Below are 27,563 nucleotides of genomic sequence, written 5' to 3' on the forward strand. Positions count from 1 at the left end.
CATCTTGGGTCACAAATCAAGCCTTGGTAAATTTAAGAAAACTGAAATCATATCAAGCATTTTTCCGACCACAACGCTATGAAATCAGAAATAATTTACAGGGAGAAAAACGTAAAAAACACAAACACATGGAGGCTTAACAATATGTTACTAAATAACCAATAGATCACTGAAGAAATCAAAGAGGAAATCAAAAAATACCTAGAGACAAATGACAATGAAAACACAATGATCCAAAACCTATGGGATGCAGCAGAAGCAGTTGTAAGAGGGAAATTTATAGCAATACAAGCCTACCTCAAGAAACAAGAAAAATCTCAAATAAGCAATCTAACCTGGGCTTCCCTGGTGGCGCAGTGGTTGAGAATCCGCCTGCCAATGCAGGAGACACGGGTTCGAGCCCTAGTCTGGGAGGATCCCACATGCCGTGGAGCAAACAGGCCCATGAGCCACAACTACTGAGCCTGCGTGACTGGAGCCTGTGCTCTGCAACAAGAGAGGCTGCAATAGTGAGAGGCCCGCACACCGTGATGAAGAGTGGCCCCCACTTGCCACAACTAGAGAAAGCCCTCGCACAGAAACGAAGACCTAACACAGCCAAAATAAATAAGTAAATAAATAATTTTAAAAAACAAACAAAAAAAACAACAACAAAAAATCTAACCTTACACCTAAAGGAACTAGAGAAAGAAGAACAAACAAAACCCAAAGTTAGTAGAAGGAAAGAAATCATAAAGATCAGAGCAGAAATAAATGAAATAGAAACAAAGAAAACAATAATAAAGATCAATAAAACTAAAAGCTGGTTCTTTGAGAAGATAAACAAAATTGATAAACCTTTAGCCAGAACTCATCAAGGAAAAAAGAAAAGCCCTTTTTTTCTTTTTTCTTTTTTTGGCTGCACTGAGCAGCTTGTGGGATCTCAGTTCCCTGACTGGGGATAGAACCTGCATCCCCTGCATTGGAAGCCTGGAGTCCCTGTGTCCACTCAACCTCAGCCAGCCATTGGCCGAGCTGTATTTGGGGGGACACTTAAGTGGAGGTCCCTGGGAGAGTGACCACAGATGTTAGACACCCTTCTCTCTTTTCCCCTATACAAATATTATAATGTGTGTGCCTCCACAGCAGGGAAAACTCCCCAGTACGCTCCTCCCCTGGAAACCCCTGCCTGCACCAATCTAAAGAAACAATTCTCCCACAGTAGCAATCCTGGGGCCAGGTCCAAGGGTGAACAGCTTCCTCTTGAGGACTGAGTCATCAAATGACAATGACATACACCAAAGTCAGCTGTCACAAACCCCAGGGAGCCCCAGATTTGTCACTTATAATATCTTCTGAATTTTGCTTTCAAAGTGGGGAGGAGCTAAGAGGTGAGGCTGCAGGGCTAACTGCCCATACTTTATTTCTAATGTCTAAGGAAGAAAGGATGGTTCTAAAGAAGGGAGGAAGTGGTGTTGGTGATAGCACTGGTGGTTGGAAAGAGTAGTGATCCCACTTCTCTGCCAATTACAGAATGATTGTGTTTAAACACCTCCTCTTTCTAAATGCAAGTATATTTGTGAAATTTAAACATCATTCTTAAATTGTCATGAGGCATGATAGTAAAATAACCAAATCGACACACAACAGAGTTAGGGGATGAAAGTTTTAATTATGATTGGGAGGAAGAAAAGAAAATTATGGATGGGAGAAGGTCTCGAAGGAGGCAGGAGGATGGGAGAACTGTAAAGACAAACTTTGTCTACTTTGTGAGTTTTATTTGAATTCTGCATCAGCTGAATAGATTGTAACTGATTTTTAAAAAAATTTTACTGTTGACTGATTGGTAGGTGACAAACAAATCTTCTCCTCAGAACCAAATCATTCTTCTCTCCTCCAATTCTCATAGCCTCTCGGTCAACAATATTTATTCAATGCCTACTATGTGCCAAATCCTGCGTTAGGTTCTAGAGCTTTTGAATCTTTTGCATTTAGCATATTTCATCTTGTATTATGGATAAGGAAAAGTTCATGCATTTAAAAAATACCCCGCAAATAGTGCTGGCTTTTCTCCCCCTGGGTGGTGAGTTCCTATCCTACCTCTGCAGAGACTGAGACTTATTTGAGAAAAGGAGCTCGTTGAAAATATTCCAGTCATCTTCGTAGCACTAGTATCTAGCCCAATAACTGGTATATAAGAACTGCTTAATAAACGTTTGTTGAATGACTAAAAGACCTCCCTGTGCTCACCAGCACAGAGCTGAGAAGAGTGATGTGGCAGACCTGGAGAGATGTGCCTCTGAGACCTCCCTTCATGAAAGAACTTGCTGAAAGCCTCCAGCTGTTAGTGCCTTTGACTGTTTCAGCTTTCCAGGAGCCCAGCCAAAATTTGGGAGTCTTCCATCCAGCAAAGTTCGCTCTGGAGATTCCCAATGGGCTGGCAGAGACTGTCACTACTGAAGTCTTTTCTCAATTCTGCTTCTGCTCCCTTTCCTTCACAGGTGTTACTCCCCATTAATCCTTTTATACTCCCAACTCTAACTCAACATCTACTTCCCAGAAAACCCAACCTGTGACAAGGGACTTTGGTCTTAAACCCACTCACTCTAGACTAGTATGAAAAGCCCACACAATTGTGGCAATAAGCCAAAGTTGATTGACTGCATAGGAGGTAATGACAATAATAAACATTTTCTTAGTGCTTTTGTACAAGGTTACTTGCCGAAATTATACACTTAAAAATGTTGTAATTTTATATTGGAGTATAGTTGATTTACGATGTTGTATTAGTTTTAGGTGTACAGCAAAGTGATTTAGTTATACATATACATATATCTATTCTTTCTCAGATTCTTTTCCCACATAGGTTATTGCAGAGTATTGAGTAGAGTTCCCTGTGCTATACAGTAGGCCCTTATTGATTATCTATTTTACATATAGTTGTGTGTAGATGTTAATTTTATTTTTAGTGTAAAACTGAATACTAAAATGGTCAGAAAAGGAAATTTACCTTATTAAGCCTTAATAAAAAAGTTTTCCACTTAAAATTAGTGTTGTAAAATATAATACAAAGCTACAGTAATCAAACCAGTATGGTATTAGTACATCAATGGATAATAGATGAATGGAACAGAATAACACATCCAGAAAAAGGCTCTTGAATATATATAAATTTAATACCTGATAAAAGTGACTTTTTAAACCCATAAGGAAAGGATGACTTATTATATAAATACCATTGGGACAATTGGATAGGTATATTGGAAAAAAAAATTAGATCCTATACATCAAAATAAAATTTAGATGGATCAGAGTTCTAAACATAAAAAGACAAAGTTATAAAAGTATTAAAGGAAAGTAAAGGATAATATTTTATAATCTTTATGTGAGAAAATCTTTCCTAAGGAAGAATAGAAAACCCAAAGACAATAAAAGAAAAGGATGAACAGGTTTTACTACATCAAAATATTTTGTAGAGTGAAAGATATTACAAGCAAGATTAAAAGATAAGAAAGATTGGAGTCATATATTTGCCAAACATATAACAGAAAAAGGATTAATATCAATAATACATAAAGAACTCCTTAAGAAAAAGCCCAAATATCTCAATAGGAAAAAAGACAGGAATTTACAGAAGAAGAAAGATAATACCCAATATCATATGAAAAGATGTTCAGCCTCACTGATCAGCAGGGATGAAAATTAAAACAATAGTTATTATTCTTTTATTTATTTATTTATTTATTTATTTATTTATTTATTGGCTGTGCTGTGCGGCTTGTGGGATATTAGTTCCCCAATCAGGGACTGAACCCAGGCCCTCGGCAGTGAAACCTGTAGTCCTAACCACTGGACAGCTAGGGAATTTCCAATAGTTATTATTTTTAACCAATCAAATTGTCAACAATTAAAATGATTCATAATAATCCAGTTTGATGAAGTTGCAGGAGAATGAGCACCCTGATACACCATTTGTGAGAGTGCAAATTGCATCTTTTGCAATAGCATCTTTTGAAAGGCAATTTGTCAGTATGTCAAAATTTTAAATAGGCATACCCTTTGACCTAGCGATTCTACTTCTAGGGAAATTCTTTTGCAGAAGCTCAGGCAGGCAATGTGTAAGGGAAGATGGAGGTAAGTGGGGAGATCAGAAGCAGACTGGACCCACAAGCAAGAGCTAGCACACCACAGGGATGGAATGGAACCCATGTTAGTCCTCACTGCTTCCATTCTTGCTGATGTGGGCAGCCTGCAGAAGCCAGAGCCCTTTGTCACGGAGCAAAATATGTGCAACTGGCCTAGGAGTTGGAGAAGCTGAAGGAGGATCCAGGGGAAGGTAGAGAAGTTGCAGGTCCATCTGTTGCTTTACCTCTAAGGAGGTTAGTCAGCAGATCACCAATAAGGTGTATGAACTACAAAATGCCTGCTGATTTCCTTCTGTCCTCCAAATCTCCCTTGTGGCCCACACTAAATGAAACATACAAGAGAGGAAATTCTGGGAAATGTAGTTTAGCCCAACCAAGTTGACACATTACAAATCAGACACATGAGTGCATACATGTCTGTGCATCACTGTTTGTAAGGCATATCTCATTTTATTGCACTTGGCTTTATTGTGCTTCACAGATATTGAGTTTTTTAACAAATTGAAGGTCCGTGGCAACCCTGCATCGAACAAGTCTATTGGTACCATTTTTCCAGCAGCATTTGCTCACTTCATGTCTCTGTGTCACATTTTGGCGATTCTCCCAATATTTCAAACTTTTCATTGTTACTATATTTGTTAGGGGGATCTTTGATCAGTGATCTTTGATGTTACTACTATGACTTGTTGAAGGCTCAGATGATGGTTAGCAATTTTTAGCAATAAAATATTTTTAAATTAAATTATTTCAATTAAGGTATGTACATTTTTTAGACATAATGCTATCACACACTTAATAAACTATAGTATAGTGTAAATATAACTTTTATATGCACTGGGAAACTCCAAAACTTCATGTGACTCACTTTATTGCAATATTTGCTTTATTGTGGTGGTCTAGAACTGAACCCAAAATATCTCCAAGGTATGCCTGTAATAGGAAAAGTTGAAAATAACTCTAATGTCCATTGATAGGGAATAGTCAAGAAAGTTATGATATATATATACCATGCAATACTATGCAGCCCTTAAAGAGAATATCACCACAATGCTATTTCACTACACACCCACCAGAATGTCTAACATGAATAAAACTGACACCACCAAATGTTGGCATGGGTGTGCAGTAACTGGTTCTCACATACTTTGTTTTTGGAGGTGTAAAATGGTATAGCCACTTTGGAAAAAAGTGTGGCAGTTTTTTATAAAACTAAACAAATACCTACCCTATAAATCAGCAATTCCACTCCTCGGTTTTTCCTCAAGAGAAATGAAAACTTTTGTGCATAAAAAGACTTGTACAAGAATGTGCATAGCAGCTCTATTCATAATGGCCAAAAACCTGGAAACAGACCGGGGTCCATAAGTAGGGGAATAGATACATAAACACTTATAAGTTCATACAGTGGAATACTACTCAATTATGTAATGAACAACAGCGAATCTCAAAAACATTATGCTGAGTGACATAACTCTTACACAAAAGAGCACGTATTTTGTAATTCCATTTATATGAAGTTCTAGAACAGGTAAAACTAAACTTTGATGAAATAAAATTGGAACAATTGTTGACAATGGGGGATTACGGGCAGAAATTGACCTAAAGGAATTTACTGGGGTGATGATAATGTTCTATGTATTTATATGGGTTTTGATTACACAGGTGTATGAATTTTTTATAACTCAGCAAAAGCAGGCTTCAGATATGTGCATTCCATTGTGTATACATTTTACCTGGAACAAAAAATATATATATAAACATTATACTCTAATTAATGATATTCATACTGATTTTTTAAGGGGGAGGTGTACTGATGCCTGCAATTTACTTAGGAATGCATCAAAAGGGAAAATGAATGGATGAATGGAGGGATGGATAGATATGTCTAGTAAAATGTTAATGGAAGGGTCTAGGTGGTGAGTATATGGGTAGTCATTGTAAAATTCTTTCAACTTTGCTGTATGATTGAAATTTTTCAAAATAAAATATTGGGAAAAAAGAATGAGATCAATTTTGTGTGTACTGACATGGGAAGATATCCAAAACATATTGTTAAAAGCAAACCTCAGGGGAAAAGTATAGTTTGATATCATGGACATAAAACAACTGCACAATACTTAATACAAGTAAACCTCATTTATGTGAGTCAATTAATAGAGGATCCATATTAAACTGTTAATAATGGTAACCTCTGGGGGAAGAAAGTAGAATGAGAGCACTTGTGTCTTAGCCTAGTTCCCTAGAAAGCAAAGCCTGAGGCAAAAGCTTATGTGCTAACACTTTGGGGAATAGTGCAGTCCCAGGGAAGCAGGGGTGAGGGAGAAAGGGGAGTAAAGCAGGGAAGGAATTCAATAAAAATATACATGCATTATTGAGCTGGCCACAGCTTCATAACAAGTACAGGTGATTGGTCTCCAGGGATGTCATCAGCAAGGCTGTATGAAATTACTGCATCCCCTAACTGTCCATGGTGGGGAAGAAGGAAGAAGAAGGTATCTGCTGCTTCCTGTATCTCACCAAAGTGTACCCCAAAGGCATCAACTCCCCCACATTTCTGGAACCAGCCTAGCCAGCCAGTCTGGAAGCATGCGTGCTGAGTGGGTCTTGCAGAACATTTTGTCTCAGCAGCAACAGATAAGCCCCAGAGGTAGTTCTGAGGCTTAAGAGTGGGTTGTGCCTGTGAGCAACTTGGGGGGCCAAGAGTAGTCCCCACAATAGGCCCTCCTGGACAAGGTGGGGGAGCACCAAGACAGTATTGCTTCTGCCTTAGGAACTTGGCAAGCCTCCCTCCTGCAGCCTAGAGGAATGTGCTTACTACCAGGCAATCCTTCTGGGGGAGTCTTCAACAGCCGTGAGAGAAACGGGGACTGAGCAAATCTGGGTCCAGCACAATTGATCTTGATAAACGAGGACTTTCCCTTTTTGGGGTAACATTTTGTAGCCAGTAGAGTAGAGAGATAAACAGAATGAATTATGGAAATGCTAGCCTAATATTACATTAACGAATAACTTTAAATAAGATATTATTTTGGATAAAGCAATACATTTTTTTGTTTGTTTTCGGCCACACCGCGCAGCTTGTGGGATCTTAGTTCCCCGACCAAGGATTGAACCCGGGCCCTTGGCATTGAGAGCGCAGAGTCCTAACCACTGGACTTAAAGCAAAACATTAAATGAAATGAAGTGAGATTTAATTTTTATTCCCTTTGTAAATGTTTTCATGAAAATAAATTCAAAAATTGGAAAATAGTTTATTCTGATAATGTGTTTTGAACTGTGGCATGGGAATGAATTTATGGTCACTGGAATAACAAGCATACAAAGTACAAAGGTTTCTAATTCTGGGATAAGGGTAAGATAATTACATTTTTAAAAAATTAATTAATTAATTTATTTTTGGCTGTGTTGGGTCTTCGTTTCTGTGCGAGGGCTTTCTCTAGTTGTGGCGAGTGGGGGCCACTCTTCATCGCGATGCACGGGCCTCTCACTGTCGCAGTCTCTCTTGTTGCGGAGCACAGGCTCCAGACACGCAGGCTCAGTAGTTGTGGCACACGGGCCCAGCTGCTCCGCGGCATGTGGGATCCTCCCAGACCAGGGCTCGAACCCACATCCCCTGCATTGACAGGCGGACTCTCAACCACTGTGCCACCAGGGAAGCCCCAAGATAATTACATTTGTTAAAGAGCTGGTACAACTTCACAGGTATCTGGCCCATCTTGTTGTCCTCATAGTGCTTTATTATTCTCTATCTCCCTGGTCACCATGATCCTGTCTTATAGCCTATTTCCCCCTTTCCTTCCTATGAAGAGCCCCACTCCCTTCATTAAATTTAAAAATTTTCTCATTTGAATATCTCAGACAACACATGACCTTCCTAATTAGTTACAGTTTTTGGTGATGAAGACATTTATTTATTTTTATTATTTATTTATTGTTTATTATTTATTTATTCCTCAACTGTAGCAAATTATCAACTTATTGTCACTTAGCTCTAAATCTACCCTTCTTTTTTTAAAAAATTAATTAATTAATTTTTATTTTTGGCTGTGTTGGTTCTTTGTTGCTGCACGCGGGCTTTTCTGTAGTTGCAGCAAACAGGGGTTACTCTTCATTGCAGTGCGCGGGCTTCTCATTGGGTGGCTTCTCTTGTTGCAGAGCATGGGCTCTAGGCACACGGGCTTCAGTAGTTGTGGCACTCAGGCTCAGTAGTTGTGGCTCGCAGGCTCTAGAGCACAGGCTCAGTAGTTGTGGCACACGGGCTTAGTTTCTCTGCGGCATGAGGGATCTTCCCGGAGCAGGGCTTGAACCCGTGTCCCCTGCATTGGCAGGCAGATTCTTTTTTTTTTTAAAGATTGTATTTCTATTTATTTATTTATTTATTTATTTCTGGCTGTGTTGGGTCTTCGCCTCTGTGCGATGGCCCTCTCCAGTTGTGGCAAGCGGGGGCCACTCCTCACCACAGTGCGCGGGCCCCTCACCATCACGGCCTCTCTTGCTGCGGAGCACAGGCTCCAGACGCGCAGGCCCAGCAATTGTGGCTCACGGGCCTAGTTGCTCCGCGGCATGTGGGATCCTCCCAGACCAGGGCCCGAACCCGTGTCCCCTGCATTGGCAGGCAGATTCTCAACCACTGCGTCACCAGGGAAGCCCGGCAGGCAGATTCTTAACCACTGCACCACCAGGGAAGCCCAATCTACCCTTCTTTGCCCTGCTTCATGAAATGAGCTGGACCCTATAGACAAGTCTTCTTTGTCAGCTGGGGCAATCCTAAGCCTAGTTAATAGAGGACACTGGAGGGATATTACAAAAGCAGAGGCAGGGGTTTCTTGTCCTGGACCTAGTGGGCCTGTCTTCTTGATCCTTCATGGCAGCTGCCAATGTAGTAGTGTTCACTTTCTAGCAAGATATACTGGCATCCTTGTGGCTGTCCTCTGATCCTCCAGTCCAGGCCTGTGGCACTTCAGTGAACTTCACCATCCAGTGGGCTGCAAATACATTCTCCATAGTTGTCTGAATCTCAGTCTTGTCAAGAGATGAAGAAGGTGGGGAGCCTTGCAAATTTGTTCCCTCCTTTAGTACTTTCCTTCAACCCTAGAGGTGTTAGCTTCTCCTGTTTTCTTTGCCATTTGCTACATTTGCTATTCCTGTTTTCTTTTACCCTTTTAGTAGATAACCACCTGTGATGATCAATTTTATGTGTCAACTTAGAGGGTGTTTTTGGATGAGATTAACATTTAAATTGGTGAATTTTGGGTAAAGCAGATTGCCCTCCATAATGTGGGTGGGCCTTGTCCAATCAGTTGAAGGCCTGAATAGAACAAAAAGACTGGCCTCCATGAGAAACAGGGAACCCACCAGTAGACTGCTTTTGGACTGAACTGGAACATTGGCTCTCCTAGGTCTTGAGCCTTCTGGCCCACACTGCAGCTTTGGACTTGCCTGGCTCCATAATCGTATAATCTTTATAGTCTATCTATCTATCTATCTGTCTATCTCATTTACTAGTTAATAATTCTTTATACAAAATTCGTGGTGTGGTTTCTGTCTCCTGACCAGGCACTGATTGACATCAGCAGTATATCTGATACAGGGCACATACATGGAGATTACACAGTGAAATAAGATAAAATGCCTGCCCTCAGTAGCTGAAAGAAACAGACCAAGGAAAAGTTATGAAAACTTTTCATAAGGACAGTAATGGAGATGTTTGTTTAGGGCCACAGGGAAGCAGAGAGGAGGGAGCACTTACCTCTAGGGATTTCACAGGGTGATGTCTGAACTGAATCTTGAAGGAAATTAAGAATTTTCAAGGCAAGTGGGGGTGGAGAGTAATAAAATCCAGATGGAGGGGAGAAAGTATGTGCAGAGGCAAGAGGAAGCACATTACATTTGGGGGATTGTAAGTGAGGTTGCTCAGCAGGCTGGGGAAGAGGAGGCTGGAGGGGATGGTAAGGAATGTGAAAGATCCTGTGAGCCACTGTAAGTAGTTTGGATTTGGGGCTCTAGGACAGAGATTTTCAACCTGTTTTGCACCAAGACATCCAGGACAGCTAACGTTCATATTCATAACCGTTCCATACCTGTGCCAGGTTCTTGCTGAAACAACCCTCCATTAATTTGAGAGTGTAACACAACGTCTATAATTCAAAGTTGCTTCTAGTATCAATGGAGCATCAGTAATGGTTGCTTATTACCATCTGTAGCATAGATAAGATAGGCTGTGTGCTACACAAAATTGCTGCCTCTAACTCTATCTCCTTCTCTTCCATTTAAGAAAACAAATCAGAATGCATACATTCTCGTCCACCTTCTCCAACTCTCTGCTGGGACAGCTGAACCACTCGATAACTGACCCTGTTGGAGTCTGGGGGAGATCTCAGGTACAGCCAAGACCCTGAGTTCTTGCGAAGAAGGCATAGACCATCAGCATTTGCAAAATGGAGCACAGCTTGGGGAGAGGTCAAAGGATGCAAGGTTGGAAGACAGTGTTTCCTCCCAAGAGGCAGCCAGGGCAAAGATACTGATGCTTGCTTTCTGCATGCAGCTCTGGGAGAAGCTTGTATTGCTCAGATGCAGGTGGCATGGAGGAAGCTGCCATGCTGGGCTGAACTCAATGCTTCCTGCTGGCTTCCAGCAAACAGAAAGGACACTTCCACATACCTCAACACAAAGATCCCAGCTTGCGAACTGTTTGCTCTAAGCCCACGGGAGGAAAAAACACTTCTTATATTCCACTGTCACTCATTCATTCAACAGACACTTCCTAAGACTTGTCCTGTATGCTAAGGACACAGCAGTAATCAAGATAGACAAGGCATGAATCATATATTTTAGTTGGGGAGGATAGACAATAACAAAACATACGCAACATAATTTTCAGATGGCGATAAGGTTAGAGTATTGGAATAGAGACTTACTGGATTGGGGAGTGCTGCTTTGGTGAGGTGATCAAGGAAGGCTTCTCTTAAGGTGGTGGCAATGGAACTGAGATCTGAAAATGAAGAAACCAGTCAGAGGGAATAGGAATATAAGGTCCTGATGAGGTACCTAGAATAGGCAAATTCATAGATTAGAGATAACTAGGGGCTGGGGGTAGGGGAAATGGGGAGTTACTGTTTAATTGCTACAGAGTGTCTGTTTGGGATGATGAAAAAGTTCTGGAAATGAATACCGATGATGGTTGTACAACACTGTGGATGTTCTTAGTGCCACTGAATTGTATACTAAAAAAATGGTTAAAATGGTAAATTTTATGTTATGTATATTTCACCACAATTTTAAAAAGAGAGAGTAAAAGGCCCTGAGGCAGGAACTGGCTTGTCAGACTGAGATGGTTGGAGTCAAATGATTGAGGGAGAGGGTAGAAAGAGGCAAATGAAAAAGGACACACACCTAGACTAGTCCTGGTGAAATTTCCGAAGTCAAGGATCAAAGAAAATTTTTACAAGCTTCCAGATAGAGAAAATAGTTTTCTTATCAAGGAAAGGGAATTGAACTGGCATCAGACAACTCATTAGCAAAACTGGAATCTAGAAGACAATGGAACATTCCAGGCCTTGGAGAAAAGAGGACTGATCCGAGAATCCTACAGTCAACCAAGATACTATTCATATGTGAGGGCTCATGCCTTACCTTGCTCCTACTCTGTTCCGACAGCCGTATTTATCCCATTTCCACAATTTGAACTTGTTTTCCCTGGCTTAACCTTGGCTTTCCTCCAAGGATTTGGTTCAGAAGTCATCTTTGACTCTCTGCAGCTCCCTTGGTTGGAATGACCTATCATAGCTCTGGGTCCTGGAGCCCAACCACAGGCATCACCATTCCCGACTGGTGGTCTGGCTAGCCCTCCACTGAGATTTCCATACAACTTGTTATACTGGGTAACATGGTCATATAAGATGCCTGCCATGTCAGTGATGACATTGTAGCAATAGGACTTGGTGAAGAGAACAAGTATCTAGATGCATTGGTCAGACACATACAGGCCAGAGGATGCAAGGGAAGCTCCATGATAATTCAAGGGGCTGCCACCGCGGTGAACTTTCTAGGTTCCAATGGACTAAGGCATGTAAGGATAGTTCCTTTAAGTAAAAAGCAAGTTGCTGCACTTTCCAATACCTACCATTATGAAACACACTTGTAATATTGTATGTCATGTCTACTTCAATGAAGAAGAAGGAGAAGAAGTAGAAGGAGAAGGAGAAGGTGAAGGAGGAGGAGGAGGAGGAGGAAGAGGAGAAGGAGAAGAAGAAGAAGAAGCAGTGCACTTGTACGAGTATGAATTTTGGAGGCCACATATAGCACATTTGGGTGTTGCTCTGATCCATTTGCCAAGTAACCCAAAGGACTACCAATTTTGAGTGGGGCCCAGAGAAATAAAGATATATTCAACAGGTTCAGGTTGCAGTGCAAAGAGCAAAACCCCAGGCTACCAGTACGGACAGACTAATATCGAGTCAGTGCCAAGTCCTGCTGGGGGATTAGAGATGGGAGTGGGCTGACTACAGCATGTGGGCATTCTCTCTGCCAGCCTCTCTTCCAAATACACAAAGCTAAGGAATTATACGCTAAGAGACCACCTCATCCTAATGCTACTTCTCTGGAAGAGCTTCAAGGTAAGAGTTCAGAAGGGCTGCGTGTCCACAGTGAGAGCAAATGGGAATGATCCAGAATAGTTCTGTGGTGCCTGGCATTCCCTTCTCTGGGGCTACTCCCCTATCTCTCCTTAAACTCATCTTGACTATATTAGTCATTTTTGCTGAGGTACCAACCAACCTCATAATCTCTTTAGCTTACAACAGAGGCTGGCAAACTTTTTCTGTGAAGGGCTGGATAGTAAATATTTTGGGCTTTGTGGGATATAGGGTCCCTGCTGCTGCTCCTCAGCTCTGCCCTTGTGGCATGAAAGCAGCCAGAGACATACATAAAGGAATGAGTATGACTGTGTTCTGACAAAATTTTATGAACACTAAAGTTTGAACTTCATGTAGCTTTCACGTGTCACAAAATATTCTTCTTTTGATTACCTTTTTTTGAGATATAATTGACATATAACATTATATTAGTTGCAGGTGTACATCATAATGATTCGGTATTTGTATATATTGTGAAATGATCACCACAAAAAGTCTAGTTAATATCCGGCACCACACATAGTTACAAATTTTTTTCCTTGTGATGAGAATGTTTGAGATCTACTCTCTTAGCAACTTTCAAATGTACATATTGTTAACTACAGTCACCATGCTGTACGTTACGTCCTCATGACTTATTTATTTTACAACTGGAAGTTTGTACCTTTGGGGGTCACCTATTTTGCCCATCCCCCACCTCCCTGCCTCTGGCAACCACCAATCTCTTCTCTGTATCTATGAGCTCATTTGTTTTGTTTTGTTTAGATTTCACATATAAGTGAGATCATATGGTATTTATCTTTCTCTAACTTATTTCACTTAGCATGATGCCCTCAGGGTCATCCATATTGTCACAAATGGCAAGATCTCATTCTTTTTTGTGGCCGAATAATATTCCATTGTATATATACATTTTCTTTATACATTCATCCATTGATGGACATTTAGGCTGCTTCCATGTCTTGACTATTGTAAATAATGCAGCAAATGAACACGGGGGTGCATGTGTCTTTTTGAGTTAGTGTTTTTGTTTCCTTCAGGTAAATACCCAGAGGTGGAATTACTGGATCATGTGGTAGTTCTATTTTTAATTTTTTGAGGAACTGCCATACTGTTTTCCATAGTGGCTGGACCAATTTACATTCCCACTAACAGTGCACTATGGCTCCCTTTTCTCTACATCCTCACCAACACTTATAGCTTGTCTTTTTGATAATGGCTATTCTAACAGGTGTGAGTTTTTTTTTTAATAAATGTATTTATTTATTTTTGGCTGCATTGGGTCTTCATTGCTGCACGTGGGCTTTCTCTAGTTGTGGTGAGCAGGGGCTACTCTTTGTTGTGGTGCGCGGGCTTCTCATCGCGGTGGCTTCTCTTGCTGCAGAGCATGGCTCTAGGCACACAGGCTTCAGTAGTTGCAGTGTGTGGGCTCAGTAGTTGTGGCGCATGGGCTTAGCTGCTCCGTGGCACATGGGATCTTCCCAGACCAGGGCTTGAACCTGTGTCCCCTGCATTGGCAGGCGGATTCTTAACCACTGTACCACCAGGGAAGTCCCCAGGTGTGAGTTCTGATTTGCATTTCCCTGATGATAGTGATGCTGAGCCCCTTTTCATGTACCTGTTTGGCCATTTGTATGTCTTCTTTTTAAAAATGTATATTCAGATCCTCTGCTCATTTTAAAATCAGATTGTTTGGTTTGTGGCTGTTGAGTTGTATGAGTGCTTTATGTATTTTGGATATTAACCTCTTATCAGATAAATAATATGCAAATATTTTCTCCCATTCAGTATGTTGCCTTTTCATTTTGTTGTTTCCTTTGCTATGCAGAAACTTTTTAGTTTGATGTAGTCCCACTTTTTTTTTGTTATATTTATTTATTTATTTATTTATTTATTTTTAGCTGAGTTGGGTCTTTGTTGCTGCGCACAGGCTTCCTCTAGTTGTGGTGAGCGGGGGCTACTCTTCGTTGCGGTGCGCGGGCTTCTCATTGTGGTGGCTTCTCTTGTTGCAGAGCATGGGCTCTAGGTGTGCAGGCTTCAGTAGTTGAGGCTCACGGGTTCTAGAGCGCAGGCTTAGTAGTTGTGGCGCACAGGCTTAGTTGCTCCATGGCATGTGGGATCTTCCCGGACCAGGGCTCGAACCCGTGTCCCCTGCATTGGCAGGCAGATTCTTAACCACTGCGCCACCAGGGAAGCCCGTCCCACTTGTTTATTTTTGCTTTTGTTGCCTTTGCTTTTGGAGTCAAATTCAAAAAGTCATCACCAAGATCTATGTCAAGGAGCTTACTGCCTGTGAGTTTTCTTCTAGGAATTTTATGCTTTCAGGTCTTACATTCAAGGCTTTAATCCATTTTTAGTTGATTTTTGTGTATGATATAAGATAGTTGTCCTGTTTCATTCTTTTGCATGTGGCTGTCCAATTTCCCAACACCATTTATTAAAGAGACAGTCCTTTCCCCAGTATATATTCTTGGCTCCTTTGTCATAAATTAATTTACATATATGCATGTTTTGATTACTTTTCAACCTTTCAAAAATGAAAAAAAAAAATCTTAGCCTTACAAAGATAATAGATTGGATTTGGCCCATGGACTGTAGTTTGCCAACCCTTGGTTTACAACAACCAACAAATATTTATTGCTTATTACATGTTGGCAACTGCAGGTCAGCTTCTGTGGCTCCATGTGCTTCACTCTAGGGCATAGGCTGGGCTGTAAGAGCAGCCCCTATTTGGGTCACACTATTCTTGCAGCAGAATGGAAGAACAAGAAAGCTGGTGGAAACAAAGGATGCCTCTTAAAGCTCCTGCTCAGACCAGGCATGCTGTCACTGCTCATATTCCACTGGTCCAAGCCAGTCACAAAACCAAACCAGACGATGAAGCAGGGAAAAACACTGTCTCCAGAGAGGCATTGAAAGTCACATAGCAATGGGTGATGATATATAATCCTCTCAGAGTAAAAGAAGGGAATAGTTGGAAAGTTTAATACAGTATATCACCCTGAACCAATACCAATTCCCAATATGCATTACGACAATACTAGTCAAAGTATAGTTCAAGGACTGATGTCTCTGGCTTATAATAAGTACAGAAAATGAAAGTAGGCGTGTAAAAAGTTTTATATAATAAATAGGCCTGCAACAGATTGGGAAAAAGGCAATCTGGTTCTTCACCACAGTTTGAGAAGCACAGTGTGAGAAGCATTAGCAGACAGACTAGCTAATACTCTCAGGGTAACATGAGTTCACAGGCCAAAATACAACCATCATAAAAAAACCACAAAGTAAATCACACACACACAATTACATACATATAATCTAAGAAATATTGGAATAAAAGGATCAAAGTTTTAAGATAGGAATGATAAATATACTTAGAAAACAGATTACATTAACAATATGAGGCAATAATGAGAAATCATAAAAAAGAGCCATGAAGAAATATTAGCATTTAAATGTAATACTTGAAAGAAAGAACACAAGAGATGGAATAAACGGAAGGACAGATATGGGTGAAGAAAAAATAGTAAATTTCAAGACCATATTGAAGAAATTTCCCATAAAATAGCAAGAAAGGACAAAAAGAACATAAAAAGAAAAGTCAAGAGACATGGAGGATAGGAGTAGAAATGTCAACATCTAGAAAATTAGGGGTCCCAGAAGGAAGGGGGAAAATGGAGAGGAGTAAATAAAATTTTAAATAATGAAGGTAAACTTCACAGAATTAAAGAAGGATCAAAGGTGTTAGACTAAAAGAGCCCATAGAGTGCCAAACAGGAGCATTAAGGGAAAATCTAGACACATTATAACAAAATCTAAGAATATCAAATGTAAAATGTAAGAATATCAAAGACAAAGAGAAAATTGTAAAGGTCCCCATAGGAAGAGCAAATTGATATACTACTCAGCAGCAACACTGGATGCAAGATAAGAATAGAGCAGTATGCTTTAAAGTACCAAAGGAAGAGAACTCTGATTCTAGAATTTTATATCCAGTCAAATTGTCATTCAAATATTAGAGCATAATAAACATATTCTCCATGACACGAAGCCTTAGATGCTTTGCTGCACAAAGACAAACATCTAAAAACAATCTTGGGACTTTCCTGGTGGTCCAGTGGCTAAGACTCTGCGCTCCCAATGCAGGGGCCCTGGGTTCAATCCCTGGTCAGGGAACTAGATCCTACATGCCACAAGAAAGATCCCATACAGCCAAACAAATAAATAAGTAAATAAATATTTTTTTAAAAAAGGATCTTGAAGAAAGTACTCAGGATGAGAAACAAATCTGGGAGATGCTCCAAGAGATGGAAGAAATAAGAGTGTTCAAATACTTTGGTAAAGTTTATCTTTGTCTTTAAAGAAAAAAGGTTTATGTCAAATAAGATAAAAAGAGAAAAAAAAATCCATTACCAAAATATCAATATTGGCGGAGGGTGGAGAAAAAGAGACATGAGGGTGTGCTTAAGTATTTGCTTGTTAAGTGGAAGAAATATATATTTATATATTTAATTATCCAAAAGGGTAAAACAAACAAACAAACATGAATATAGGTAATAAATTAAGGGCAACCACAATTCAAACAAAACATAAATATATAACTTTTAAATCAGCAGAAGAAAACTCAATATAGCCAATGGACTATATGGAAGAACAACAACAATAGCATAATATAAATAAAACATGAAGCAAATGTAAAATATAAAATGACAGTAAACAACAAGGTCCTATTTTATAGCACAGGGAAAAATATTCAATATCATGTAATAAACTCTAATGGAAAAGAATTTTTAAAAATGACAGAAGTAAATCCGAATTTAACTGTAAATACAATAAATGTCATTGCATTAAATTCAAAACTAAAAGGCCAAGACTCTCAGACCAGCTTTAAAAATCCAACAATATGATTTACCAAAGCATATATTTCTTTTGAAAAAAGGAAAGGTTAAAAATAGGATAGAAAAAGCTATGACAGGCATATATGAATCAAAAGAATCCAGAAGAGAGTAATCCTAATATCTAATAAAATAGATTTGAGGTAAAAAAGATCATAGGAGACAAAAGATATTATGGAATATGGAACATAGACTAGGGCGTAGAGGAAGGAAATTATAAATGCCAACTATTGCCTTGTGACCAGTTTCAGAAATAGGACTGTAGTAGCTACACCCATTTTCTTTCTTGATTACAGAATATCATATTATGGGACTTCCCTGGTGGTGCAGTGGTTAAGAATCCTCCTGCCAATGCAGGGGACATGGATACGATCCCTGGTCCAGGAAGATCCCACATGCCATGGAGCAACTGAGCCTGTGCGCCACAACTACTAAGCCTGTGCTCTAGAGTCCATGAGCCACAACTACTGAGCCCACATGCCACAACTACTGAAGCCCATGTGCCTAGAGCCCATGCTCTGCAACAAGAGAAGCCACCACAAATGAGAAGCCCGCGCACCTCAACAAAGAGTAGCCCCTCCTCGCCACAGCTAGAGAAAACCTGCGCGCAGCAATGAAGACCCAACGCAGCCAAAAAAAAAAAAAAGGAATATTATATTATGACTGAACAGATAAGATATGAACATTTCCCAGAAATTGATGCAGTTCCTGATGAGACATTGGGTATTCCCTTTCACAGACAGGGTGAGAATTTTTTTTTTCTAAAATGACAGTAGAATTATATTAGGTGGGACTATTTTATTGCTATTGTTTTTTGAAATTTGATTATGGGAAGGTTGTATGAATAACTAGTATACAAAATGATGGACTGTTGCATATACTGTGTATTGGCTCACTAAACATACTTTCCAATCCCCTTATAGTGTGCCTTTTTTTTTTTTAATTGAAGTATAGTTGCTTTACAATGTTGTGTTAGTTTCTGCTGCACAATGAAGTGAATCAGCTATATGTATACATATATCCCCTCCCTCTTGGACCTCCCTCCCACCCCCCACCCCCAATCCCACTCATCTAGGTCATCACAGAGCACCGAGCTGAGCTTCCTGTGCTATACAGCAGGTTCCCAGTAGTTATCTATTTTACACATGGTAGTGTATATATGTCAATCCTAATCTCCCAATTCGTCCCACCCTCCCCTTCCCACCCTGTGACCATGTTCTCTACATCTGTGTCTCTATTCCTGCCCTACAAATAGGTTCATCTGTACCATTTTTTCTAGATTCCACATATATGCATTAATATATGATATTTTTCTCTTTCTGACTTACTTCACTCTGTATGACAGATTCTAGATCCATCCACATCTCTACAAATGACCCAATTTCTAGTATGCATTCTTATACTGCATAGGCTGGAAAGCTAGAAACTATATTTCTTAGACTCCCCTGAAGCTATATAGTTCAAAAAGATGCATCGACTTGAGACTGGAAAGGAGGAAATGAGAAATGTGAGGCAGAAGCCATACTCATGGGTAGATCAGCTCTTCTTGCAAGCAGAGTCTGAAGGCACTTGGTTCTTCTGGGGTAGCTCTGGCAGGGACTGCCCTGTCTATTCCTAATGTCATAGTATAAAGAAGAGACAGCATTGGGAGTTCTATAACTATAGCCATGTGGTACAGTTGGCAGTTTCTCTTGGTTGCTAATGTCCTGAACTTTCAGCAATTAAACATGATTCCCTGGACCACCTAGAGATTCATAAGCCATCTAATATTGCCTAATAAATCCCCTTCTGTTTAAACTACCTAGAGTGGATTCTATTCTCTACAAGTAACAATATTGACTATAGAAGGCTATTAGCTGTCCCTCAGTATCTTTTCTCTCTTTCTTCTTTGGTAATAGAACATGTAGCTATACACACTACTACCTTGTTTAAAGGTTATATTTCCCAGATTCTCTTGCAGCTAGATGTGACCATGAGACTAAGTTTTAGCCAATGGGATGTAAATAAAAGTGTGATATGGCAGTTCCACAATTTTCCTTAAGAGACAACAAGTACATGCCCTTTATTCCTCTTCTCCCCTTCCTCTATCCTTCTGCTTGGAATGTGGAGTTGGAGGTCCATTTTAGAATAGGAGCATGAGGGCCACACTTTAGAAATGGTAGAACAGAGAGTTGGTAACAGCCTGGTTCCCTTAGGGCTTCATAGAATGGAGCTCCTATACTAGCCTTGGATAATCTACCTCCAGATTCTTTTGTGAGAGAAAAATAAACTTCCATCTTGTTTAAGCCATTGTTACTTTGGGTTTTCTGTCACTCTCAGCCAAACAGAATTCAAATGAAGCAATGATCAGTAAACCACTGCCCCAATTCAGAAAATATACTCCTTTCCTTTCCATCCATTAATTTCCAGTTCGTATTTCAGGGACTGGTTAAAAATTCCATCTCATTGAGTCTCTGACCACTCTAATCCACATCTGCCTAAGGGTGTAGTTCCTTAAGCACAGCTCCTCAAGTACAGCTTCTTTTGATCTGAAGACCCATGAACTAAGAAGACAAGTTATCTACCTCATACACACCGAACAGGCAATGGGGGTACATATAAGATAACCACTATAGACATTCCTATTCAAAAAGGGCAGAAATGCAGGAACAAATGAATCATTGGTCCATTGCAATTCTGAAATCCAGCTGGGCAAATGTTGGAAATTCCTTGATTAGGACTCAAGGCCTAGTGATAATCCTCCATGGCTTTTGGTTCTACCTTCTGGGCTCTTGGTTCTTCCCTCTGAGTCACTCTTCCTTTTGCATGAAAGACAGCCCATGTTTGCAACTGCATAGTTTGCACAGATTGCATCCTACTAGTTGAATTTTGGGGGTCAGAAGATATTTTTTCATTTTGTATTGCTTTTGACTCTTTCCATCCAAGCAGTGTTCCTCTGAACAGTCTTGTAAAAACATGGATCTCCTGTGAATCTTCTTAAGGTTCACTCTGAACTCTTAAGGTTCACAAAAGGCACCCTCACAAAGCTCTTCAAGATAAGTTCTTCTCTCTCCTGGCCCTCTGCTGAGGAACAATGCCCTTAAACTTCTTAGAATTCTATTGTTTGATTGAGAGGATCCACGAGTCACATTCTTTAATCTTTAGAGGACTTTTAAAATCAACTGAACAGTGCTCTGAGGTACCACCTTAGATCTTTCTTCTATCTTAACAAAGGCTTTTACAGCTACTCCCTTGACTTCATCTTTAGACTGTGTTTTCTGGCATTTAATCTATTCTCAGAAGCCATTTCTTAATTTTAGCATCATTTACCAGTTGGAGAGGCTAGGACTTTTCAAAACCAGCAAGCTCTGGTTTCCTTTTGTTTAACAGTCCTTGCTTTGGTTTAGCTCTCTCTTTCATATCTTACAAGTGGCAAGAAGATACCAGGTGGCCCCTTCAACACTCTGCTTGGAAATCTCCTTAGCTAGAGTACCCAATTCACTAGGTACATTTTCTACTTTTTGCCTTACTGTAGGCAACAGTGTTGCTAAATTTCTGCCAGTACATAACAAGGACACCATCTCCTTCAGTGTCCAGTAAGATTTTTATGACTTTCCTTTAAGTCCTCATTTACAGCTTCCTCAAAGGCAATCAGGACTCTACTATTTTTTGAAAGGCTCAATATTTCACTAACACTTATATACAAGTCCTTCCAGCTTCGAACCACTGTTCAGTTCCAAAGTCACATTTTTAGGTTTTTGTTATGGTAGCACTTTTTTTAAAAAAAAATAAATTTATTTATTTATTTTTGGCTGTGCTGGGCCTTTGCTGCTGCGCAGGGGCTTTCTCTAGTTGTGGTAAGCAGGGGGCTACTCTTCGCTGCGGTGTGCAGGCTTCTCATTGTGGTGGCTTCTCTTGTTGCAGAGCACGGGCTCTAGGTGCGTGGGCTTCAGTAGTTGTGGCTCACGGGCTCTAGAGCATGGGCTCAGTAGTTGTGGCATAGGGGCTTAGTTGCTCCACGACATGCGGGATCTTCCCGGACCAGGGCTCGAACCCATGTCCCCTGCATTGGCAGGCGGATTCTTAACCACTGCGCCACCAGGGAAGCCCAATGGTAGTACTTTTTTAAAAAATAGTTATTTTATTTATTTTTATTTTTGGCTGTGTCAGGTCTTCGTTGTGGCATGCGGTATCTTCATTGAGGCATGCGGGATCTTTTTGTTGTGGCACATGGGCTCTTCATTGCAGCATGTGGGCTTCTCTCTAGTTGTGGTGTGCAGGTTTTCTCTCTCTAGTTGAGGTGTGCAGGCTCAGTAGTTGTGGCGCACGGGCTTAGTTGCCCCATGGCATGTGGGATCTTAGTTTCCGACCAGGGATCAAACCCGTGTCCCTTGCGTTGGAAGGTGGATTCTTTACCACTGGACCACCAGGGAAGTCCCGTTATGATAGCACTTTTAATCACCACAATCTGTATAAGTTGTCTATTGCTTCATAAAAATTTACCCCCACAACTTAATGGCTTAAAACAACAAACATTGATTACTTCACAAGGTTTATCAGGGTCAGGAATTCAGGAGCAGCTTGGCTGGTTGGTTCTGGCTCAGGGTCTCTCCTGAGGGTTCAGTCAAGCTGTTAGCTGGGGCTTCAGTCAGCTGAAGGCTTGTCTAGGGTGGGAGGATGCACTCCAAGATGGATCACTCACATGGCTATTGGCAGGAAGCCTCTGTTCATCTCCACATGGCTGCCTGAGCATCCTCAGGCAGTTGGCTTCTCCCAGAGCAACTGATCCGAGACAGAAAGAAAAAGCAGGACGCTGCTTTCCCCTGTATCACCAAGACTCTGAAATCCAACACTATCATTTCTGCTTTATTCTATTATTTAGAAGCAAGTCACTAAGTCCAGCTCACACTCAGGCAGAGGGGAATTAGGATCTACCTCTTGAAGGGAGCAGTGTCAATATGTGGGCATTTTTAAACCAACACACCTATCCATACTCTTCTCTTTGCCCCCCCCAATTTCAATGGGGATAGCAGTGTTATCACTTTTCTGATCTAGGGGCTGCTCCTCTATTTGAGATTTTGATCTTCTTCTCCCTGAATTTGTAGAGATTCAGCCACTATTAATTGTTCCTCCTGAGTATTCAGTATCTCCCTCTCATCGTCATGCTTTCCATCATCATTAAACATTTTAAAGTCTTTTATGTATATCCCCTTCTAGCTAATACCCTGTCTCTTTGCCTGGAATAGCTTTAAAACATAGCCTCAAATTCTCTGACATTCTTCCCCTTAAGAGATCGTAGCTATATCCCCTTCTTCTTGAATCTTGGTAGGCTTGTGACTACTTTAACCACTGGAATATGGCAAGTGAGGCAATGCAACTTCTGTAGCTGGGTATAAAAGATTGTGCAGTTCCTTCCTAGTTTTCTTGAAATACCGCCTCCTGGTATGCTCTCTCTTGGAGACACTCCCTTTCAGAACCCAGCCAGCATGCTGCAAGCTCAAGTCACATGAAGAGGCCATGTGTAGGGCTCCAGATGACAGTCACAGCTGAGCCTAGTTTTCAAGTAGTCCCAGTGAAACAGAGCAGACACTGTGGGGCTCTTGGGCACAAAAGTCTTTCTGTGTCCCCCATTTCTTGATTACAGAAAATAGGCTTCATTCAGCCTCCATGATCTTCCCTGAGTTCCAAAGGGCAGGTTCAAACAGTTGCTAATCAGGGAAGGGAGGGGATGCGGAGACAAGGGAGGAGCGTCAAGAAACAATAGTACAGCCTTGGGGCAGGGTCCTGGTTCCTCCTCAAGGGCTATACATAACAATGTCTTTGAGTTGTTTTGAAGATACTAAAACCCCATGAGGTGAAAAAAGTTAACTGTATGCTGTCCACAAGCACACAGACCCCTTCTGGTTGGAACCAGAAGGCTGATGGTGCTGACTCCCAGTTGCCTCACCACCAACCAATCAGAAGAATGTCCACAAGCTGATCATACCCTCCTCTTTGAACCATTACTGTAAAACTCCTCACTATCCCCTCCAGTTCAGGACACACAGTTTTGAGGGCATTATCCCTCTGAGGCCCCCTTTGCTTGGCAAAGCAATAAACCTATTCTTTTCTACTTCACCCAAAATTCTGTCTCCGAGATTCAATTCGGTACCAGGGTACAGAGGCTGAATTTTGGCTACACCAGCCTTGGTACTAGATCTGTCAGTGAAGAAACCTCCAGGTGATTCCAGTTCCCAGCAGTTCAAGTCACCCTCAGCCATTTGAGTCTTCCCAGCTGAGACTCCAGACATTGTGGAACAGAGACAAGCCATCTCTGCTGTGACTTGTCAAATTCTTGACCCATGTGTTAGGGGAACCACTGACTGAAACCGCCCGCTCTGGCCAGACAAGATAGTAACCACTTGCTTGAGTTATCTTACAACAGAAGGTCCTGGTAAGGAATGTGGAACTAACAAATTACCACCAACCAGAAGAATTCGGGAAAGGTCAAAAGGAGAGAAGAGGGCTTCCCTGGTGGCGCAGTGGTTGAGAATCTGCCTGCTAATGCAGGGGACACGGGTTCGAGCCCTGGTCTGGGAAGATCCCACATGCCACGGAGCAGCTGGGCCCGTGAGCCACAATTGCTGAGCCTGCGCGTCTGGAGCCTGTGCCCCGCGACGGGAGGGGCCGCGATAGAGAAAGGCCCGCGCACCGCGATGAAGAGCGGTCCCCGCACCGCGATGAAGAGTGGCCCCCGCTTGCCGCAACTGGAGAAAGCCCTCGCACGAACCGAAGACCCAACACAGCCAAAAATAAATAAATAAATAAATAAATAAGAAAATCCTTTAAAAAAAAAAAAAAAACATATAAAAAATAAAAAAATAAAATAAAAAAAAATAAAAAAAAAAAAAAAAAGGAGAGAAGAGATGCCAGTCTATATCTCCTACCAACCTCTCAGAATCCTTCTCGTTGGAATCCATCTTGGCTGAGTGATGCGTGCCACCAGGAAGGACCCTGAGTCAGAATGATTGGCCAGACACAACCCAGAAACTAACCCCATTACCATAAAACCTGAGACTGAGAGCCACGTGGTAGGGCTGTTCTCCTAGGCTCCCTTACCCTGCTGCTCTCCACCTGGACGTCCCTTCCCAGTAAAGTCTCTTGCTTTGTCAGCACTTATGTCTCCTCAGACAATTCATTTCCGAGTGTTAGACAAGAGCCCACTCTTGGGCCCTAGAAGAGGTCCACCTTCCTGCAACACACGGAATCCGTGAGCATAATAAAATAATCTTTGATTTATGCCACCATGTTTGGGTTGGCTTTTTACACAGCAATAGTAATTGGAATATCACCCTTTATAACCAAATCTCTCAAGAGCTGTCTATTCTCACCATCTCTATTTCTTCATTCCCCATAGTCCGATAATCTGGATTTTGCTCCCTTCTTTCAAGCTTAATAATGTTCTCTGAAGTCAATGATTTCCAAGCTTTTAAATCTAATAGACTTTTTCTCTTAGACTGCTAAGAGAAGTATTTAACACTATTGTCCAATTCTCCCTTCTTGAATTACTCTCTTCTAGTTTCTGTAACACCACACTATCCCACATCTCTTCCTTCTACTCTAGTCACTTCTTAGACTGATTTGCAATTTCAACTTCCTCTAGCCAGCCACTGGATGATGAAGTTGGTGATGCTTGGTTCTTAGTTTCTTCTCTTACTTCATATTCTCTTTTCTATCTATATTCATGGTTTTAATTCCCATCTATACAACATTGATGACAACATTTTACCTCCAACAATTTTATCTATTAAGCTTCAGGCCATATGTCCAAATGCCTTTTAACATTTTGTATTAGCTAGAGTTCTTAGTTGCACAGAGACTGGCCTTGGCTGATTTAAACAGAAATGAATGTATTAAAAGTTCACAGAATCACAGGAAGAGCAAAGCACAGGGATTGGAGCCTATGCTAACCAGGCAGAAACAATAGCCAAGTCATACCACAGAACTGGTCTGGTGAGGATACCAACACTGCTCTCAGCAGAGCCATGGCAGCTGGTACCACTGATAGCACTGGCACTGGACAGTGGATACTGCCACTAGTGGCACTGCCACTGTGGCACCTGGAGGTATTATCTTGCTGCAACTATCACCACTGCCAGAAAAGATTCTTTGAGTTTCCTGCTTCTTACAGCTCCCTCTTCAAAGTCCCTGGTGGATGCATCCGATTATCAAAGTATAGATCCTGGCCATTGTCTTAGCCACAAGGGATTCTGGGAAAGCAAGTCGCTGGCATTTCCAGATTCTGTTGCAGAAGGCAGATTCCACCTCCTACCAATTACTCATAATGTAAGGAATTCTCCAAATATATAAAGGAGTTGTGGAAGCTAGAGGGGGAAGTTGAGGGAAAAAAATTCCCATTACTTCTTCCTTGAAACAAAGAGTTTATCACCCATCTGATGTGCTCTCTTGAGGAACAAGTTTGTAGAATTCTTTTGCATGTTTTAATTAATTAAGGCTAAAAAAACAAAACAAAACCCTTTTGCTATAACAATGCCCAGGTCTTTCTGGGAGAATTCTCAATGGGGATGCTAGTAAAAGAGTTTGAGTACATCCAACACTCCTGATACCAAGTGGCTTTCAAACACGTTTTCAATTACCCGTTCAGAATGTGAGGAAATGCAACTAAATAGGAAAACAACTCAAGAGTAATACAGAAGTGACATTAAGAGATAGTTGTGAATATTTTGTATCCTTCTAGTAGAGAGTATGATCCTCAAAACGCATAGCTAATTATGATCAAACCAAAGTAATAAACTTTGTCCAGTATAACTGAGTATGACATAAGAGAGAAATCCATCAAAAACTAAATGTTTTGAAAATTTGAGTCTTTTTTTCAGTTTTACTATATCACAGTACTTTTCAGTACCTGATCCCAACATAAGGAACTAGAAAACTAATTTAGTTTATAGAATTGTTTCCGTAGTAACAATGAAAATTCAGTGACTTAAGATTTTAGCAAATATATAACCTGACGTCAGAACTCTAAATATTAGGGACATAAATATGTCAGAAGAAAGGCTTGATATACAATGAATTTTTGTATTTGAAAACACAAAACCTGCTATTCTTACTAGTTTTATATTTTGTCTGAACTTAACCAAGAGTTATTTTCTCTTATCTCAGCTTCTTGGGTTATCCTCTTCAAAGAAAATGCTTGTGACCTGTAGAGATTTAGAAAAGGTTATCCCCGACTAAAACGAGTGCTTCAATAAAGGGAAAAATTCTGTGCAGATCTCTTCCATTTGACGTTGCTAAACTTAAGTACAATAATGTCACATGTACTTACACAGTAATTGTGGGCACGCCTAAGTCCCTCCCTCTTTCCTAAACCAAATTCCCCAGATCCTAGAAATCCAGCCCTTCTGCCCTCCGGAGGCGCCTTTCCCAACGTAAAGTACAATTTAAAATTTAAGCTCCTGACTAAATAATGACTCTGTAGTCAACTGCTAGGGGATCCGGGCACCCCAGTGCCTCTGGAGGGTGCAGCGGGGTGTAGGCAAGGGCAGGGGAGTGGGCGAAGCTCCTGGTTGGTGCCTGAAATCTGTGCGTTGCCCCTTTAATTGTGTCCCCAGCCCTCGGGCGTTTCTGTCCAACGCCCACGTCAGCAAATACCTTTTGTTTCTCTCACGTTGGGGCTACTTGTTTTAGGGCGCAAAGGAACGGCTTCGAAAGGGGGTATTTCCCCTGCCGAGAACCGGGAATCTTACCCCGGCCCGCGCACGCGACCCGCCGGTGCGCCTCGGCCCGCGGTAAGTGGCTGCGCGCGGCGCGGGCGGAGGGCGGGCGGGGCGTCGGGGCAGCCCGGGACGGGCCCGCGAGCCTCGCTGCGGGCGGGGGCGCGGGCTAAGGCGCCGCAGGCTCTGGCCCCGGGCGGCGGCAGCGGCGGGATGCGG

At 41.3% G+C, this 27,563-nt stretch overlaps 1 protein-coding gene and 1 long non-coding RNA gene across 2 annotated transcripts in view; one reads left to right on the plus strand and one right to left on the minus strand.

Moving 5' to 3' along the window:
* Positions 1 to 5,781: 5,781 nt before the first annotated feature.
* On the minus strand, positions 5,782 to 27,419 carry LOC130709276 (uncharacterized). Its single transcript, XR_009009799.1, has 3 exons — positions 27,283 to 27,419; positions 11,042 to 11,115; positions 5,782 to 5,857 (listed from the first exon to the last, which is right to left on the minus strand). It is a non-coding gene; the product is annotated as an uncharacterized LOC130709276 (long non-coding RNA).
* The window catches only part of ZBTB8A (zinc finger and BTB domain containing 8A), a 58,455-nt gene continuing 58,174 nt past the window's right edge, over positions 27,283 to 27,563 (plus strand). Inside the window, exon 1 of the mRNA XM_007182461.2 lies at positions 27,283 to 27,419. The gene's annotated coding sequence lies outside the window, so the exon portion shown is untranslated. The remainder of the gene's footprint in view (positions 27,420 to 27,563) is intronic.

Source organism: Balaenoptera acutorostrata, chromosome 1 (assembly GCF_949987535.1).
Source record: "Balaenoptera acutorostrata chromosome 1, mBalAcu1.1, whole genome shotgun sequence".
Classification (NCBI taxonomy): Eukaryota; Metazoa; Chordata; class Mammalia; order Artiodactyla; family Balaenopteridae; genus Balaenoptera; species Balaenoptera acutorostrata.